The following is a 17,496-nucleotide window of genomic DNA, read 5'->3' as shown; positions in this document are numbered from 1 at the left end:
GGTGGCGGAACAACCTCCAACACTACTGAACCTTGTCCTGCATCCTTCCCAGCTGCCAGCAGAGTCACCCAATGCGCCGTGAAACTTAGGTAACGTCCCTGTCCATGCCTGCTGGACCATGAGTCAGCGGTAATATGCACCTTACCGCTGACCGCCCTGTCCAGCGAGGCATGGACATTGCCTTCCACATGCCGGTAGAGAGCCGGAATCGCCTTCCGTGAGAAAAAGTGGCGTTTGGGTACCTGCCACTGAGGAACCGCACATTCCACAAACTCACGGAAGGGGGCAGAGTCTACCAACTGAAAAGGCAGCAGTTGAAGTGCTAGCAATTTTGCCAAGCTAGCATGCAACCGCTGGGCATGTGGATGGCTGGGAGCAAACTTCTTTCGGCGGTGCAGCAGCTGGGGCAGGGAAATTTGCCTGGTACAATCTGACGTCGGTGTACCAAAAGCAGATTGCCCACAAGTACTTGGCTGTGACACACCTAATTCTACACCTTCATTCCTCTCAGTGCAGGTCTCAGAGAGGACTGAAGGTATAGTGGGGTTGGAAATCTCAGCTGATGAGGAGCAAGGAGAGGTCCTCTTTGTTCTTTGGTGTGGGACTTTTAGATACGCTTGCCAACGAACTGCATGTCAGGTCAACATATGTCTGGTCAAGCATGTGGTACCCAAGCGGGAGATGTTTTGGCCACGCGATATACGCTTGAGACATATGTTGCAAATAGCAGCGGTGCGATCTGATGCACTCGTCTCAAAAAAGGGCCAAACCAAAGAACTTTTTGAATAACGCGCAGAGACTGCAGCGCCCTGCACATGTGGAGCTTTGGTGTGTGATGCAGTCAATGTGCTGCCCTTAGGCTGGCCCCTGGAGGGCATCCTGCCTCGTTGGTGATGTGCCTCCTCCTCCTGTCTCCTATCAGGCACCCACGTTGAGTCAGTGACCTCATCATCCCCTCCCTCCTCATCACTGGAGCAAACCTGGCAGTATGCTGCAGCAGGGGGAGCATGACTGCCAGATTGCTGTCCTTCTTGGGCACCCCCTCTGTCTGTGCTCATGTTACTGCCTTCATCGAGCTCAGTATCATCATCAGAGCCTTCCAAACGCTGGGCATCCTCCTGGAGCATGTACCCAACACTGTGGTCAAACAGTTCGAGGGACTCCTCAGGAGGACATGGTGGGGCTAGGGAAGGAGTCACTGATGACATTGAGCCGAGGGAAGAGGCCACTGCTTTGCCAGACAAAGTACCCTGGGCATGGGTGAGAGAGGATGAGGAGGATGAGGACGGCTTGGTCATCCACTCGACCAAGTCTTCCGCATGTTGCGGCTCAACACGGCCAGCTGCCGAAAAAAAGGCCAAGCGTGTCCCACGGCCACGTGCTGATGAGGATGCACCGTCTCCACGACCAGCACTAGACACAGAGCCTGCTTGCCCTCTCTTATTGGCTTGTGACTGTCTGCCTCTCCTTCTTGGCCTTCCAGACATACTAATGGCCTGTAGCTGTACTAAGCTGGGATATATATATATATATATATATATATATATATATATATATATATATGTACTGATACTGCAGCTAGCAAAATCAACTGCCTGCCTGTAGTATGAGAACACCACCAACCTTCTACAGGTAGCTTTAGCTGAACACTGTGAGGTGGACGCACCCCACTAACTTGTAGGTTTAGCTGAACACTGTGAACAGGACGCACCCCACTAACTTGTAGGTTTAGCTGAACACTGTGAGCAGGACACACCCCACTAACTTGTAGGTTTAGCTGAACACTGTGAGCAGGACGCACTGCACTAACTGTAAATAGTCTAGCTGCCTGACTGTGGTACTAATAGGATCAAAAGAACACCAGTAATTTTCTTTAGGTAGCTGTATATACTATAACAAGACAAGCCTGCCTGTCAGTAAGAAGATAACAGGAACGGATCTAGCTGAACACTGTGAGCAGGACGCACTGCACTAAACTTGTAGGTTTAGCTGAACACTGTGAGCAGGACGCACCCCACTAACTTGTAGGTTTAGCTGAACACTGTGAGCAGGACGCACCCCACTAACTTGTAGGTTTAGCTGAACACTGTGAGGTGGATGCACCACACTAACTTGTAGGTTTAGCTGAACACTGTGAGCAGGACGCACCCCACTAACTTGTAGGTTTAGCTGAACACTGTGAGGTGGATGCACCACACTAACTTGTAGGTTTAGCTGAACACTGTGAGCAGGACGCACCCCACTAACTTGTAGGTTTAGCTGAACACTGTGAGCAGGACGCACTGCACTAACTGTAAATAGTCTAGCTGCCTGACTGTGGTACTAATAGGATCAAAAGAACACCAGTAATTTTCTTCAGGTAGCTGTATATACTGTAACAAGACAAGCCTGCCTGTCAGTAAGAAGATAACAGGAACGGATCTAGCTGAACACTGAGCAGGACGCACTGCACTAACTTGTAGGTTTAGCTGAACACTGTGAGGTGGACGCACCCCACTAACTTGTAGGTTTAACTGAACACTGTGAACAGGACGCACCCCACTAACTTGTAGGTTTAGCTGAACACTGTGAGCAGGACGCACCCCACTAACTTGTAGGTTTAGCTGAACACTGTGAGCAGGATGCACTGCACTAACTGTAAATAGTCTAGCTGCCTGACTGTGGTACTAATAGGATCAAAAGAACACCAGTAATTTTCTTCAGGTAGCTGTATATACTATAACAAGACAAGCCTGCCTGTCAGTAAGAAGATAACGGGAACGGATCTAGCTGAACACTGTGAGCAGGACGCACTGCACTAAACTTGTAGGTTTAGCTGAACACTGTGAGCAGGACGCACCCCACTAACTTGTAGGTTTAGCTGAACACTGTGAGCAGGACGCACCCCACTAGCTTGTAGGTTTAGCTGAACACTGTGAGGTGGATGCACCACATTAACTTGTAGGTTTAGCTGAACACTGTGAGCAGGACGCGCCCCACTAACTTGTAGGTTTAGCTGAACACTGTGAGCAGGACGCACCCCACTAACTTGTAGGTTTAGCTGAACACTGTGAGCAGGACGCACCCCACTAACTTGTAGGTTTAGCTGAACACTGTGAGCAGGACGCACCCCACTAACTTGTAGTTTTAGCTGAACACTGTGAGCAGGACGCACTGCACTAACTGTAAATAGTCTAGCTGCCTGACTGTGGTACTAATAGGATCAAAAGAACACAAGCAATTTTCTTCAGGTAGCTGTATATACTGTAACAAGACAAGCCTGCCTGTCAGTAAGAAGATAACAGGAATGGATCTAGCTGAACACTGTGAGCAAGACGCACTGCACTAACTGTAAATAGTCTAGCTGCCTGACTGTGGTACTAATAGGATCAAAAGAACACCAGTAACTTTCTTCAGGTAGCTGTAAATACTGTAACAAGACAAGCCTGCCTGTCAGTAGGAAGATAACAAGAACGGATCTAGCTAAACTGAATACAGTGTATATATATATATGCAACACCTGGGATGCATATATATACACAATACACTGTAAGTGCAGCTAACTGACTGACTGTTCTGCCTAATCTATCTAACTCAAATCAAATGTCACTGTCTGTCTCTCTCTCTCTCAATGAACGCCGGAACACACACTACACAGGGCCGCTGTGCAGGCGGCCTTATATAGTGTGGGGCGTGTACTAAATCCCCTGAGCCATAATTGGCCAAAGCCTCCTTGGCTTTGGCCAATTACGGCTCTCTGTTCAGGCGGCGCTGTGATTGGCCAAGCATGCGGGTCATAGTGCATGCTTGGCCAATCATCAGCCAACAATGCACTGCGATGCCGCAGTGAATTATGGGCCGTGACGCGCCACACGAATTTGGCGCGAACGGCCCATATCGTTCGCAATTCGGCGAACGACCGAACAGCCGATGTTCGAGTCGAACATGGGTTCGACTTGAACACGAAGCTCATCCCTACTCAGAAGAAATTCTGACACGGAACAGCCTGGTCTGGTAAAATTAGCGTTCACAATGGATACAGCACTTTCGTCACGCTGCAATGTTAAAAATGATTTAATACAGCGCACTCTCTTCTTCTTTATAATGTGACAAGAATTAAGTAGTTTTGCTGCTCATATTCACACACACTTCTCACAAACTAATTTTTTTTTTTTTTTGTTGGGATTCCCTGAATATATTGTTATTTGTCACATCTGACATATTTTTTTTTTTTTTTTTTATTTAAAGCCATTTTTCTTTTAGATTTTATGTTTGTATTTTTTCAAAGGCTGATCTTTATTTAATGTTATTTTTAGTTTTACTCCAGACTATTTTTGTGTGTGTTTTGTGTGTCAAGTTACCACAACACCATTGATATCTTTTATTATTTAATCTCAAGGAGATTGTTTGTTGTTGGTGTCCCTTGTTAATTTCACATTGTATGTTTGAAATGTACCTGAATCCTCACAAACCAACTGTCCTTTTTGAAGTAAAACACACATAGGCAAGTATAATCCAAAACAAAAATCCTTTATTAAGGGCTCAGAACCAAACAAAGAGGGAGGCAACGCTGGATCAACAGGAGAAATTAGCGAAGCCTGGGACCCCCAGGGCAGACATCAATTCTTGAACATCAAAATTGATGGCCTGAGGAGTCCATATGTAAGGAAGTGCAGTCTGGTCCAGAAGTCGCAGAGATCCGGAAAGCAGCAGATGACATCTGTGTCCCCAGGCTGTGGTACCACAAGAGGCTGCATCTTTTGGCCTACCAGATTGGATCCAGGGTCCTCACTTTCTGGTCTTCTTTCCACGCTTCCTTCCTGGCTGTGGCTCTGCTGTTGGAGATGTGGCAGGAGGAGGAGTAGGACCTGGAGGAGGAGGACCTGGAGGAGAAGGAAGACCTGCAGGAGGAGGAGGAGGACCATGTGTGAGTTCGCAAAGGTGTGTCTCAGATGTAATTTGGGCCCTCATACCTTTATTAAGAGCCTCCAATATTAGCGACTCACACATGAGTTGTTGTCCCTCCTCCATCCTCCATCCTCTGCATTTTTGAGGCAATGATGGCAGCGAAGTCATCCTCCACGGTGTGTGGTGCTCCCAGGGCCTCTGTAGCCCTCCAAAAGAGGCCTATGGCAGCCTCCTCTAGGGCACTCCTCCTCCTGCCACTTTCTCTTTCCAGGGGGAGGGGAGGGACCTGCAGATCAGGCAGCCGGCTCGGCCCAGCCACCTCCTGGCTGAGACTTCCCTGTGTATGAAAAAGGGACATGGTTTTAGTTTTTGCATCATCAATCACAATCCTAAATTAGTACTCCAAACTAACATCTAGTTAACATCATTGATTGGACAAGCAGAAATATTTAGAGGAATGCTATACCTGGCTCAATCTGGGCTCCTCCACATGTTGTTGCCTGGAAGGCCCAGGTTGGGCGTCAGAAGCCTCAGCTGGAGGGGAAGGAAGCGTGGAAGGAAGACTGGAGAGGGATGACCTGGGTTCAGTCTGGCCTGCCAGAAAATGCAGCCTGTCATAGTACCACATCCTGGGGACATAGATGTCATCTGCTGCTGTGGATCTCTGCAAATCCTGGACTTTCTGGCACTCCCTTACATATGTGCTCCTCAGGCCACCAATTAGGATCTTCAAATATTTGATGTCTGCCGTGGGGATCACCTGCTTCACAATTTCCAACAATTGATCCAGCGCTGCCTTCCTCTTTGTTTGGTTCCTGTAATGTGGGTGGTTGATCTCCCACAGACAGGGCAGCTCCCTGAACATGTCAATCAATATTGCCATGAAGTCATTAACTTGTAATAAGATATCCATGTTCACTGCAAGACACAACACAAGACAAACCCTAATGTCAGGCCAAACTCTCCTAATCTTGTTACAATATAGGCCTTAATCTAGAAGCAGTATAGGCACAAGTATGTCTCTTACCTTCGTTCTTACGATCGGCGCCTCCAATGCTCCTTCCTCCGCTCACAGATCGTACGTAATACGCACGTGTGTTACGCTTTATACACATTGCACATGTGTGTAACTCCGCCCACCCCTGACGTTCTTTCTAGTCTATTCTCCGCCCCTTTTCGTTCTGCGCAGTGGGGAAAGAGCACATGGCGGAGACACAGCGGGTGCGTGCTAATTACAGGAACGAGGAGGAGGAGGAGGAAAGCCCGAATCCGGACACGTCCCGATCCAGAAGGAGAAGATTTAAGGCCACAAATATGTCCTTTGGGGAGATGTTGGAGATGGTGGACATCCTAAAGAAGGCCGACTATGATGGAAAGTATGGGCCTTACCCCAACCCCAATATCAGAAAGGCCAAGATCATTGTGAAAGTGGTCAAAAGTCTGCACCGGAATTTCGGGTTACGACGATCGAAAGATCAGCTCAGGAAGCGGTGGTCAGACCTGAAATTAAGAGAGCCCGAGCAGTACAGAAAGATCCGGAGAGTGCTGAAAAAAAGTAAGTAGTTGTGCTGTGTTCCTATTCTTTTTGTCTTTATTACGTTTGTGCTGCTCCATATGGTTTTCTTAATTGTTGGACAGTTTAAAATGGAAATTTTAATGTTCATGGGGACCATTAATCGTTCGTATCAAACAATTTTATTTTGGCCTCTAAAACACCATTGTTTAGGCCATATGCATTTTGCGACATTTTTTAGGGCCTACTTGTATGAAAAATATTTGGTTGTGTAGATGGCTTTGTTACTAGAATGAAATGCAAACTAGATTCTGTGTAAGGAGAGGACACTGAGCAGCTGTTTTCGCATCTGGACACTGGAGCACTGGTGTGGGACACAAGAACACCATTTTTATTAGGGGGGGCACACGGGTGCTCCAGTGTATACTATAGGGGGGTCTCCATCTGTGAAGCTTGTACAAAACAGGTAAAGGATTGCAGGTTGACAAAGGCCACTAAAAAAGCGACATCTTGGAACTCTGCTAAAATTGACAATTGTATCCCACTTCCAAGCAATGTTTCCTATTTATAGTTCTTCCATCAAATATCTGTGTGCTAATTATACCATTTTTGTTTAACATAGGGGAAAAAAGACTTGGAGGACACCCCTCATCCGAGGAGACCAGAGACCCCCCCACCTCTGGAAGAAGGGGAAATACCCCAAAAACAAGCTGAGCAGGAGGAGGAAGAAGATGTGGTGGAAACTGGCACCACAACAGGTGAGTGTCTGTGACCACAGGCTCAGGTAAGAGATGGATGCTGGCAGATTTTTGATACCTGTTTTTGTTTTGTTACTCTCTTTTTAGGTGATCGTGATGTTATGGATCGAGATCCTTTCACATCAGAAAGTGCACAGATCCTGATCGGGGAGATCATGGGGTGTAATTTTGAATTGGAAAGCCTCAAGAAAAAAAATCAATGATGTTATCCAAAAAAATAATAACATCATTGATGTTTTGGGGCGAATTTAAAACCCCACAAAATCATTCTTTTTTTGTGTGCTACAATCGGAAAAAATTTTGAGCGATGTTTTGAAATTCCAAATTTGGAGGATGCACACAGTGTGCCAACATGTGCTATCTGCCATCACGGGAGATCAATGGACGCGTTTTGGGGGTGCAACCCCTTCCTCAATAATAAAGTAGCGGTGAGGAAGGGGTTTCTCCCACAAAACACATCCCTTGATCCCCCGTGATGGCAGTTAGCACATGTTGACATTCGTAAATCGGTGTGCATCTTCCAAATTTGGCTTTCAAGGGGTGACTTCACCCCATCTGAACGCAATATCAAACACAGTTCCTAAATACTCATGTCTGATATTGCTTTCAAGTTTTACCATATGTGAACTTTGTAAGTTCAAGATTTTTGCCTTTCTTGTTGGTTTTACTTGATTTGATTGTAGCCGTATTAGTGCAATTGTGACAGAGAAAATTGAGTACTGTCCGTGATACTTTTTTTATTTGCACTAACATACAATTTTTCAGGACAAGCTTTCGGGGTATGTCCCCTTCTTCAAGGTCCAAGCAGTACTGATTACTATATTACTATTACTATATTACTATAATTGGTTTTCTCTTGTTTTTTTTTTTTTTTTTCTCTTCTTCTTTAACATTCTGCTTAAAAATTTGTGAATCAGTACTGCTTGGACCTTGAAGAAGGGGACATACCCCGAAAGCTTGTCCTGAAAAATTGTATGTTAATGCAAATAAAAAAAGTATCACGGACAGTACTCAATTTTCTCTTGTTGGTTTTACACAGGCCTCTTTTATTGTAAATGGACATTTCTATTTTTGAAAATGCCACCTCAAAAATTGTTATACAACAAACATGTTGGTTTGTTTTAAAAACCTTTGGTAAATGCACATGTGATTGTGCAGGTATTAAAAAGATTGTTAATCAAGAATGTGTGGATTATTGTCTCAACGCTAGAACACTTTTGTGGTGATGTAATTGCTGTTTTATGAGAAAATGGGTGTTATTTCCTAAGGGCAAATCCTCTTTGCACTACAAGTGCAGTTTCAGTGCAGTTTCAAATGCACTTGTAGTATAAAAAGTGTCTTTGCCTTTAGTAAATAACACTCAACAGTGCTTTGTATACGGTTACACAATCATGCCATTTTCAGGACTCCCCACATTGCTGTCATGGTCAGCTAAAACAAACACAAGCAGGAAATGTCACCAAAGATTAGCTTTTTCTTTTTTATTTGATAAATGCTTCACAAATTGTCTGGCATATTGATGGCCCCCCTACCCACAAAGAACTCAGGGTATCTTAACCGGACATCACGGGCACTCAGGGAGGGCAAGCCAGGACGGCCACTTTCAAGCAACGTCAGGGTTGGATCATGTAGAATTCTGGCCTCAGGCCCAACTGAGCTAGCATAGTTGGCAGAATGTTTGCGTAAAAAGTTATGGAGAACACAGCACGCCAGGATTAGATGATTAAGTTTATACTCCGCCATATGGATGGGTGTCAGAAATAGGCGGAACCGGCTGGCCATGATTCCAAATGTGTTCACCACTCTTCTGGCTCTGGCCAGCCGGTAATTAAAAACCCTCTGTTCCGGGGTGAGGGTCCTCATCGGGAATGGCCGCATAAGATGGTCCCCCAGCGCAAATGCTTCATCCGCAACGAAGACGAATGGGAGTCCTTCCACATTGTCCTCTGGAGGTGTCAAGTCCAAGCTGCCATTCTGGAGATGCCTGTAGAACACCGTCTGGGCAATAACTCCACCATCGGACATCCGGCCATTCTTCCCCACATCCTCATACAAGAAGTCGTAATTAGCCGACACCACCGCCAACATCACAATACTATTGAACCCCTTATAGTTGAAATAGTACGACCCCGAGTTGGGTGGTGGGACGATGTGGACGTGTTTCCCATCAATTGCCCCTCCGCAGTTAGGAAAGTCCCACCGCTGGGCAAAGTGGTAGGCTACAGTCTGCCATTCCTGTGGCGTGGAAGGAAACTGTTGAATAAAACAAAAATAAATTACTATTTTTGCACATAAACATGGCAAGCAGATTAGGCACAAACATTCTTGGCCAACCTCCAGATAGCATTTATTAAGGGGAAATTAACACCAAAGTATAAGGTACATCTATCATATTCAAACTCCCCCCCCCCCCATGGGCCATTTCTAACATTATAGGGGGGGGTGGAATCTTGGACAGGTAACCCTCTTCACTTCATTGAGAGATGAATGTCTAAATACAGGGTATTACTTGGAACAGCCCCTCCTTAGTTACACTATTGGCAGCCCACTGGACAGGTAAGAAGTGTCATAATACAAAGATATAAATACACACTGTACACATTTGAGGACATTTGGACATTCTGGTATTACCTATCAAGATAATAATAGAATCCAAAAACTTTAAACAGTACCATTGGAAAGTATACAGGCAGGCCCTTGCACTACATGCTTTGGGGAATTCATCCATAAATCTGACCAGTAAAGAGATGGGTATAGTGTGTATGGGTTTGGCAAAGTCAGCAGATAGATGATTGAGGATAGATAGAGAATTGTGATCAGCTGACTTAGCAGTTGGGGGAGGGAGGGTTTAGAAAAATGATTTGGGGACACTACAAAAAAAAAGCCTCTGGAACTCTGCCTGAATTTAAAGCACAAATCAAATTTCTAAACATTTTAGGGGGTGTTTGGGGTAAATCACTACTATGCAGCTGATAAAATACATTGTTAAGTGACTACATGAGGTGAATATAGGGGCAGGAGAGCATGTTGGGGAGGTAAGTGAAGGCAGATATGTATGAAGGACTTAAAAAATAATTACCTAAAAATCCAGCATGCATGAGAACAAAGGGGACATTCACAGCATATTACAATCATGGTAATTAGGGAATGAGGAAAGAAATACAAGATATTAGCAAACATTAAATACAATAAAATGTGATATTAAAGGATAAAAATCTTACCTTCATATACTCCTTCTGCAGGACCTGGATGATGGCAGAACAAGTCTCTGGGATAATGATACCCAGAGCCTGGGGGGAGATGCCTGTCGAGAACTTGAGGTCCTGCAGGCTTCTCCCTGTCGCCAAGTACCGCAGGGTAGCGACGAGCCTCTGCTCCGAAGTGATGGCTTGCCTCATGCAGGTATCCTGCCTGCTGATATAGGGGGTCAGCGAAGCCAGCAGACGGTGAAATACGGGGTCCGTCATCCTGAGAAAGTTCCTGAAATCATCAGGATTATTCTCACGGATCTCATGGAGTAAAGGCATATGAGAGAACTGGTCACGCTGAAGCAACCAATTCTTGGTCCATGAACTCCTCCCCACCCTGTTCATGGACTGGACTTGTGTCAAGGTCAGGACCCCAACACCAAGCCCCCACACAGCACGAACTCTACGAGGAGTACGTATACGAAACATGGCTAGAAAACGGCCGGCTGCTCAGAACGAAGTAACAGAACGCACTGAAGAACAGCAAGGCCTGTGAAGAGCGACCTGAAAAACAGTAACGAACGAACAAGAACACAATGACTACAAAGTCACGCGGAACTTGCTTGCACACACTGAAGAGCAGATACAAACCCACAAGCACAAACTGAATGGCAGAAAACGATCTGAAAGCCACGAGTCTGAAAAAGCGTGAATCGACTCTCAAACTTTTACTAACATGAGATTAGCAAAAGGAGCCCAAAGGGTGCCGCGCTTGGTTCTGAACTGGCCTTTTCTAGTCTTGTCGTACGTGCTTGACGTCACCGCGTTGTTGGCGATCGGAAATTCCGACAACTTTATGCGACCGTGTGTACGCAAAACAAGTTTGAGCCAACATCCGTTGGAAAAAAAACCTAGGATTTTGTTGTCGGAATGTCTGAACAAAGTCCGACCGTGTGTACGGGGCATAAGTCCCATTTTCTCTCTTTTTAACATGGACTTTTATGCCAAACCAGAGAAATGCGTATTTGAACGCCAAAGCATCCAATTTCTTGGTTTAATCATCTCCACTGAAGGTATCCAGATGGATCCTCAAAAGGTTATGGCAATCTTGGATTGGCTAGCACTTTGGTGTCCAACACTTTGTGGGGTTTGCAAATTTTTATCGAAAATTCATCAGAGGCTTCTCAGCAATCATATCCCCCATCACAAGTTTAACCAGACAAGGCACAAGATTCTTTTGGTCTCCAGAAGCTGAGAACGCTTTTGATACCTTAAAAAAAACTTTTCACATCCGCATCTGTCCTGAAACACTCCGACCCAGTCCTGCCCTACGTCTTAGAAGTAGACGCTTCAGAAACAGCAGTCGGAGCAATATTATCTCAGAGGCAGGGAGCTAAGGCTCTGCTGCATCCAGTTGCTTTTTTTTCCTGCAAGCTATCAACTGCAGAAATGATGTCGGGGACCGTGAACTTTGGCCATCCAAGCCGCCCTGGAGGAATGGAGGTACCTACTAGAGGGGGCCGCACACCCAATATTGATCTATACCTATCATAAGAACCTTGAGTATTTAAGAACAGCAAAGGGATTGAAACCTTGGCAAGCCGGTTGGGCATTGTTTTTTTCTAGATTCGCCTTTCACATAGCGTACAGGCCCAGATCCAAGGGTACAAAACCCGATGCGCTATCGTGCATGTTCAGTAAATCTGCGGAGGTTTCATCTCCAGATACTATTCTATCCTCTGGGAACTTCCTGTTACTTCAAGGAGATTTGATGGAACAAATTAAACGAACTTTAGTGAAGAACCCCTCACCAGCCAAAGTCACTCTACTGGCAAAGGATGGGCTGCTTTGGCACGAAGGCAAGGTCTTTGTGCCAGAAGATCTCCGAATTGCCATCTTGGGGTGATGCCATGATCATGTGCTAGCGGGTCATTTTGGCATTGGCAAGACAATTGGACTATGCAACGGACATTTTGGTGGCCTGAGTCAGAGAACTCACAGTTTCCGTCTCCGTGCAGCGGTGACTAACGGCCATGCGCGGTGTCCCGGACAGATGCGAGCGAGTTCCGGATCGAACGTGTACGCCCGCGCACCCGTACGAACGTGTGCATGCACCCGCACAGCCATACGAGCGGGTGTACGTTCTCACGCACGCACGTCCACGTCCACCAATCCCGGCATTCAGCGCCATATATAAAACAAAGTCTTTGCCTGACACCAGTGCTGGATCGTCTTCAGCTAGTTCCTAAGTTCCTGATTCCTGTGTGACCTGTTACCTTGCTCCTGACTACCTGGCTTCCTTGACTTCTCTTCTGGATTTCCCTTGTCTGTCACCTGCCTCTGCTGATTATACCGACCCTGGCTTGGACTCTCTACTACGGCTCTGCCTCCTGACTTTGTACCTCACTGCCTGCCCATTGCCGACCTCTGCTTGACCTTGACCACGAACTTGCCTTCTGTTTTGGATACCTCGCTGCCAGTCAGTTGCCAACCTTTGCCTGTCCTGACGTTGCAGTTGTTCTTGAATCCACACCTACCTGCCTGGCTACTACTAAACAGTTCTGGTGATCAGTCTTCCCATCTTCTCCTGGAGGATCCAGAATCTCCTAGTTCCAGTTTTCCACCCGCAGGCACCTGCACCCTTCCGTGCCCCGACACTCCCTGTCCTCAATACCAGGGGTGTCAGGACCGGAACCATGTGAGAGGTCTCCCTCAGCATTCAGACTCCGCTGTAAGGTACGTGACAGTAGGATCCAGCCAAGATGGAGTCTAAAAGGGGGACTTCACCTCTAGATGCTCTGTGCCAACAGATTTGGGCCTTTACCCAGGCAGTCCAGGGCCTGCAAGATGGCTACCGGCACCTCGAGCAAAGAGTGGATTCATTGTCTCCAAATCCCTCAACTCAGCACCTCGGCCTCCCGGCCCAGCGGCCTCAGCATTAGCACCTGCAATAATGGTGCCACCCCCAGAGCCTCGAGTCCCGACTCCAGAGAGATTTTCGGGAGATCGCAGCAAGTTCCATGCCTTTAAAAATGCCTGCCAGCTATACTTCCTGCTACAGCCCCGTACCTTCTCTTTGGAGAGCACCAAGGTGGGGTTCATCGTCTCACTACTCCAGGGTGAACCCCAAACCTGGGCTCACCGCTTACTGGAGCAAGCCAGTCCGCTATTAGACACTATGGACTCTTTCTTGAATGAAATGGCCAAATTGTATGATGACCCTCAATGTGCTATCACCGCAGAGGCCAGTCTTCATGCCCTCCAGCAAGGACGTAGGCCAGTGGAAGATTATGTAACAGACTTTAAGCGATGGAGGTCCGATACTCAGTGGAACGACACCGCCCTCCGCTATCAGTTCGGCATGGGACTCTGAGGCACTGAAAGATGAGTTGGCTCGTGTTGGACTTCCAGACTATTTGGAGGACCTGATCCAATTGTCCATCCAGATAGACCGTCGTCTAAGAGAACGGAGATCTGAAAGAACCAGTCAGATGCGGCCTATGGGGATGTTGCTCAAAGTTCCTAGCAACCATCCTATGTCCGCCTCCCATGTACCTGCTGCCACCTCCGAAGCTCCGGAGCCAATGCAGATAGGACTGCTCCGTTCACCATTGCCACCCGAAGAAAAACAGCGTCGAATAACCTCTGCCTTTATTGTGGGGAAGCTGGCCACTACGCAAATATGTGCCCAAATAAAACCCGTAAGTTTAACTCTCTGCCTCATGAACCTAGTGCACTACCTGTAACAAGATCTGCTCACATTGCTGTCCCTGTTTCCTTGCAGCTTCCAGAAGGAACACTCCGGGTCCGGGCCATAATTGACTCTGGCACCTGCAGCTGCTTCTTAGATCGTGCCTTTGCCCTGCAACATAACATCCCGTTAACACCCAAGCAACAACAACTCTCCATACGGCTAGCAGATGGGTCAAATATTAAATCCGGGCCTATTACTCACTAAACCCAACCACTGCCCACCAGCATATTACCCAACCATCAGGAACTACTGTGCCTGGACGTCATCTCATCCCCATTATTTCTGATTATTTTGGGAATGCCGTGGCTGCAAGCCCATAATCCTCAAATCAATTGGATTACGGGTGAAGTAGTGTTCCAGTCCAGCTATTGTCTCCAGAACTGCCTTAAGGTCCTTCACCATGTAACCCCAGTCATCGGCTGTCTAAAATCTACGTCAGAATCCCAAGAACTGGTTCCATCTGTGTACCATAGTTTCCTGGATGTGTTTGACAAACAGAAAGCAGACACTCTTCCTCCCCACCGGGTTTATGATTGCCCAATTGAACTGTTACCGGGGGCAGAAATTCCGTTTGGAAGAATCTTTCCTCTGTCGGAACACGAACTCTTGGTCCTTAAGGAGTACATTGACGAAATTCTCAAAAAAGGTTTCATCTGACACTCCTCTTCGCCAGCCGGTGCTGGAATATTCTGCGTCGAGAAGAAAGATCATTCCCTCCGCCCATGTGTGGACTACAGAGACTTAAATAAAATAACGATTAAGAATTGCTATCTTCTCCCATTGATCCCAGAACTGTTTCAGAGACTTCGCTCGGCCCGGATATTCACAAAGCTGGACTTGCGAGGTGCCTATAATTTGATTCGAATCTGTGAGGGGGATGAGTGGAAGACAGCTTTCCGGACACGCTTCGGCCACTTCGAGTACCTAGTTATGCCATTTGGACTCTGTAATGCACCAGCTACCTTCCAACATTTTGTGAACAACATCTTTAGAGACTTTCTGGACTCATTCGTAATTGTCTACTTGGATGATATCCTGATATTCTCAAACTCCCTAGAAACACATCGTGACCATGTGAGACAAGTTCTGCAGAGACTGAGACAAAACAGACTTTTCGCCAAAGCCGAGAAATGTGAACGCCAGACCATTCACTTTCTTGGCTTGGTAATATCAAATGGGGGTTTGGCAATGGATCCTCAGAAGGTCTCAGCCATCATGTCAGGGTCTAAAAACATCAAACCCGATGCGCTATCCTGCATGTTCACGGAGGCTGAGGTTTCTTCACCACCAGATACGATCCAGCAAGCTGGAAATTTCTTAGTAACCCAATCTAGTGTTATATCACAAATCCCTCAGGCATCTTTAGGGACATTGATACCCCCAGGAACTAACCTCCAGGAAAAAGATGGGCTCTTCTGGCAAGGAAATAAGATTTTTGTCCCTCAAGATATACGTACCACCATTCGACAGGTCTGTCATGACTATCCCTTAGCGGGCCACTTTGGGGGTCACAAGACCATGGACCTAATTCAAAGGCATTTTTGGTGGCCCAACCTTGCAAAGGACTGTAGGAATTATGTAAACTCTTTCTTGACCTGCCTTAGGAATAAAAGTAGCAAGAATAAAGCATGGGGACTATTGAGACCACTGCCCATCCCTGAAAGACCTTGGATAAAATTGCAATGGACTTCATTGTCGAGCTTCCCCCTTCTGAGGGATTTTCACCTGTCTTCGTGGTAGTTGACCGTTTTTCCAAAATGGCACATTTTATTCCCATGAAAGGGACTCCGTCGGCAACCGAAACTGCCAGAATTTATATTAGGGGAATTGTTAGACTCCACGGAATTCCCAGTGACATTGTTTCGGATCGTGTGGAGTACAATTCACATCTAAATTTTGGAAGTCATTGTGTGAGGCACTAGACATCAAACTTAGCTTTTCTTCCGTATATCACCCCCAGACCAACGGGCAGACTGAATGCACTAACCAAAAGTTGGAACAGTACCTACGTTGCTTCTCTTCTTTTTCTCAGGAAGATTGGACCTCATTGCTGCCCTTGGCAGAATTCGCATTCAACAATTCTACGCACTCTACCACAAACCAGTCACCATTCTTCTCCAACTATGGGTTTCACCCCTCCTTTTTGCCAGTACTTGTACCAGATTCTCCTGTACCTGCTGTCCAGGACAGACTCAATTTCTTTGCCACAAACAATCAGTTGCTTAAAGAAACTATTTCTAAGGCGCAGGAAGATAATAAAAAATTCTTCGACAAGAAAAGAAGGGGAGAGTTGGATTTAAAGATTGGTGATCGTGTGTGGATGGCTACTAAAAACCTGAAATTGGCATGCCCTTCTAAGAAACTGGGACCCAGATACTTAGGGCCCTTCTCTGTCAAGAAGAAAATCAATTCAGTCGCCTATGAACTGGAACGCCCAAATTCATTCAGGATCCACCCTGTTTTCCATGCTTCACTTCTCAAGGTCGATGTGCCAAATTCCTTTCCGGATCGGGAGGTAGGGCCCCCTGAGGCTATAGTTGTGGATGGGGAAGGAGAATTTGAGATTGAAGCTATTTTGGACTATAGGAAACGACAAGGGCAGAATCAATATTTGATCAAATGGAGAGGCTTTGGCCCAGAAGAGAATTCTTGGGAACCCAAAACAAATCTTCATACCCAGAGGCTCATACGGGCTTTTCATCGCTCCCACCCAGAGGGTTCGGTTTCAAGAGGCATCCGGAGGCTGCCCTTAAGGAGGGGGCAATGTCAGAGAACTCACAGTTTCCGTCTCCGTGCAGCGGTGACTAACGGCCATGCGCGGTGTCCTCGACAGATGCGAGCGAGTTCCGGATCGAACGTGTACGCCGCGCACCCGTACGAACGTGTGCACGCACCCGCACAGCCATACGAGCGGGTGTACGTTCTCATGCACGCACGTCCACCAATCCCGGCGTTCAGTGCCATATATAAACAAAGTCTTTGCCTGACACTAGTGCTGGATCGTCTTCAGCTAGTTCCTAAGTTCCTGATTCCTGTGTGACCTGTTACCTTGCTCCTGACTACCCGGCTTCCTTGACTTCTCTTCTGGATTTCCCTTGTCTGTCACCTGCCTCTGCTGATTATACCGACCCTGGCTTGGACTCTCTACTACGGCTCTGCCTCCTGACTTTGTACCTCTCTGCCTGCCTGTTGCCGACCTCTGCCTGACCTTGACCACAAATTTGCCTTCTGTTTTGGATACCTTGCTGCCAGCCAGTTGCCAACCTTTGCCTGTCCTGACGTTGCAGTTGTTCTTGAATCCACACCTACCTGCCCGGCTACTACTAAACAGTTCTAGTGATCAGTCTTCCCATCTTCTCCTGGAGGATCCGGAATCCCCTAGTTCCAGTTTTCCAG

This window comes from Aquarana catesbeiana, linkage group LG12 (assembly GCF_042186555.1).
Source record: "Aquarana catesbeiana isolate 2022-GZ linkage group LG12, ASM4218655v1, whole genome shotgun sequence".
In the NCBI taxonomy this organism is placed as follows: Eukaryota; Metazoa; Chordata; class Amphibia; order Anura; family Ranidae; genus Aquarana; species Aquarana catesbeiana.
The sequence above is the reverse complement of the archived record's forward strand: the minus strand, read 5'-3'. Positions refer to the sequence as shown.